The 3,728-nt window shown below is 39.8% G+C and overlaps 1 pseudogene; it reads left to right on the top strand.

Moving 5' to 3' along the window:
• LOC102492919 (ribosome production factor 2 homolog pseudogene) overlaps positions 1 to 1,524 on the top strand; it is a 2,219-nt pseudogene extending 695 nt beyond the window's left edge.
• Positions 1,525 to 3,728: the final 2,204 nt, after the last annotated feature.

Genomic DNA, 3,728 nt, shown 5'->3' with positions numbered 1-3,728 from the left:
CTCTGTCCATAATGGATGTCTAGACAAATACAGACGTTTCTGATAAATTGGGGAGATCTCAAGGGAGGACATGCTCCAAAGAGAAACAACCAGGCCACCAAAGGAAAAGTTACCATAAGTAGGGAGGAGTCTTAGTATCAAGCCCTGATAGTAGAAAAGGCAGTAGTTATTCTGGGTATAATATGAGGCTATCTGGAAAACACTTGCCATCTACCCCAGCCAGTCCCATGAGATGTCTATATATACTAGGCAGAAGAAAACTGCATAAAAACAAGTATATTAAAGAAATGAGTCACTCAAAAGCACCTGCATTTCTGATGATAAAATGACTTCCAAATAGGGCTCTATAATAAAAATGACAGAGCTTACCACTAGAGAAACACACAGATGTGTCATGGGACACTTTAAAGGTGCTAGACACAGAAGAGCAAATAACTCAGAGAACGAAGGGAGGCAGAGATGGAGAGAAGCTCTAATCAGACAGCAGCAGAAAGAAGAGACTAATGAGGAGAAGTGGAGGTTAGTAACGGGCCATCAACTTGACCAAGGCATTCAGGTCTAGCCCAGTCAGCATGGCAGAGCAGGGCCAATAACATCAAGGTGACGAGTGGTATTACGCAGGTAATGAAGAAACACACTCAACAATTTAGGAGTTAAGAATAGTACAGATTCACCTGGTAGCAATATATACTTTGGACCAAGCAGTAAAGTTCAAAACCAAAAGGGTCAACAGATTTCTTAAGAAAAATTAAAATTCCATGAAAAATTTTAAAACCTTGTGCTGATTAAAGAGACAAATACAAATGCAATAGTGAGACAAGTACTTAAAGAAGTGGAAAAATATTACAAGACCATTTGAGGACCAGACATCACTGGGATTCTTTTCAAGGAAGTTAGATTGTTCTGTTCATGTTTGGCTCCCATAGGAAGAAGTAGGCAAATAATCTAGTAATAAGTTATATGTATGACTATCATGTACTAATTTGGTTAAATGAAGTATTGGAAAATTTGTCTCACTAAAAGATACTAAGAATAGTAAATGTCCTGAGAGAACAAAACCCATGTCAAAAAAAAATGTTAATATTTGTTGGTGATAAGTTTGATCTAACAGAAGATCATAGAAGACTAAGTAGTCTTCTTATTAATTTCTTCAGAGGTCCTACAATATTAAAAATCCTCCCAGCAGGATTGAAGTATATTCTGCACTTCACTGTACTGTCAGGGAAGGTTTACTCTCAAAGCTGGAAGTTGCTGTTGAAGAAATACGGTTGTGGAACACAGGGGATTGAATTGCAAGAGATGGGTTCCTCATTGGATCTGGTTCTAAAGAAGACACACCTGGTACCAGACAACTTTTGTAAATTATCTATGATAATGCCAAGAACTCTCCAGACGAAGAACAAAGATACATTTTGTGGTATATTTGGTACAACATATAGAAGAATTTATAAGCAGAAGCAAGACCTAAGCAAAGTACAAACCAGGAAAATGAAGGTGTTGAAAAAGAGAACTACAGAAAGGTAACAGAGTAGGAGGGAAAAAATCAGAGAATATTTTTTAAAAATTAATGTAACTGGGAACCAGCAGTTAGCGTAATGGCTATGTCGCTGGACTCCCACGTAGTCGACCGCGGTTCGTGTCCCAGACCCGGTTGCTTAAAACTCACGCCGGGCGCGTGTGCGTGCGTGCCCAAGATCCCGAGAGGAGAATGGAGGAGAAGGGATTGCGGCGTGACCATCCCCCCTGGGGGGTGATTTCTCGCTTTCTGTCTCTATGTCTCTCTCTGTCTGTCTGGCGAGCGCACGCGCCCTACAGTGAAAATCTCTCCAAAAAAAAAAAAATTTTTTTTTAAATAAAAAAAAATAAATAAAAAAAAATTAATGTAACTTAGCCAATAATTACATATTTATTGTCATCTATATACTTAAAAGAATTATCAAGCTTTAGTCCATTAGGAGTTTCTTATAAAATTCCATTTTTATAACATGATAACTTACTATATATTACTATTAACAGTAATGTATAAGTATTAAGTTTAAAATAAACCTCTTACTTGAGACTTAAAAAAAAAAAAAAGCAAAAAGCTGGGATTTCAGACTAGAGGTTAAGGGTGATAGATCCCACATGGCCAACTATGGTTTGAATCCCAGCCCCAACAGCTTGAAAATCATGCAGGATATGTGTGCATGTGTTCCCCAAATCCCAAAAGGATGGATAAATGAAGGAGAAGGGATTGTGGTATGACCACACCAAACTGGGAGGTGCTTTCTCCCTTTCTCTCTCTCCCTTTTTATCTGGAAAGCACACATGCCCCCTGGCAATAAAATTAAATTTTAAAAAAGGAGCAGGGGGGGTGGGGAGTGCAGTAACTGTGAATATCAGCAGCAAGGTAGACCTGTGAGGGCAACAGCAGGTTTTAATCGAGTCATAGCATACAGCAGGGTATGACAGTAGCTGAGACAAGACTGCAGAACTGCAGGCTCTTTTTTCCCTGCTATATTCTACATACTAAGTACCTCCTTGATACCTAAAAATTAATAAAATACAAGCATTTATGTTGGAGATTGGGAGGAATATCTCTGAGACAATGACTTATGTATAGGAAGTCTACTGGACTGTTCTCTTGGGGATCAAACCCATGGGAGCAGATAGAAGCAACATTGAGCAGAGAGAGATTAGTCTGTGATAAGTAACAACAAGGTCTTCAGCCAATCCCATAGGGAGCTCTAAAGCTGGGATGGTCCTACAGAATCTTCCCAGTTAGGGTAGAGGATAGCCCCTTCTACCCCCATTTCAAATATGTGGGCTCTTTCCAGGAAGGAAGTATCACCTTGGATGAGGCAACAACCATAGGAGGCAATCTGATGAGAGACTCTACTACCCAGTTTGACCCTGGGAAAATGTGGCCTCAAAACTATTTGAGAGCAAAGGAAAAAAATGATTAAAACAAAACAAAACTGTTCCAGACTCTAAGAGATCAGACTAGTCTCTTCCATGCAAAGGAAAAAGTGAGCAAGTCACAAGAAAGAGGACAGCAATGTTGATAAACAATACCATCATGCTAAGGTGGGTCACAAGACAAGGGACATATTCTTCCCCAAATTACTTAACAGTTGTCTATCAGGCATCTTTTTAATCATCTCTAGGAAGAGAGGTATATTAATAGGGAGCTTATTCCACTTTTGAAACTCCTCATGTTTAAAAGGTTCTTCATCATTCAAAGCTGAAACTGCACTCTTCTAATTTCTGTTTGCTAGCTCAAATTCTGCTGTCTAGGATATCCAAAAATATGTGTTCCCTTTACTACAGGACAGACTCCATCAAAAAGAGTTAGATATTCCTTCCTGATCACTGCCTAAGCACATTGGACAAATCTCTACCACATACTTAGCCAGTTACACTGATAATAAGCATTGTCCTTAAAAATGAAGTTTTCAGGCCGGATGGTGGTACAGTGGTAATGCAACCAGGTCCATATGAGAAAGGTCCTAGGTTCACATTCTGGGACCTCCCTGAGCATTTCAGATGCATGCACACATGCCCGTGATCCTGGCCAGCTGGAATGGGGTGGATTGCAACATGGGAACCTGCCACTTGGAGGAGGCTATCTCTTATTTTAAAATGTAGTTTTCTAGGCCTCCCTCCACAGTTTGATTCAGTAGGTTGCAGGTGGAATCTAGGAGCCTACACTGTATCACAGGCACCCACAGTTGTCCAAAGATCTGACT

The sequence above is a fragment of the Tupaia chinensis genome, unplaced genomic scaffold, assembly GCF_000334495.1.
Source record: "Tupaia chinensis unplaced genomic scaffold, TupChi_1.0 Scaffold000710_1, whole genome shotgun sequence".
Lineage (NCBI taxonomy): Eukaryota > Metazoa > Chordata > Mammalia > Scandentia > Tupaiidae > Tupaia > Tupaia belangeri.
Note: the sequence above shows the minus strand (reverse complement) of the source record. Positions and strands in the feature narration are given on the sequence as shown.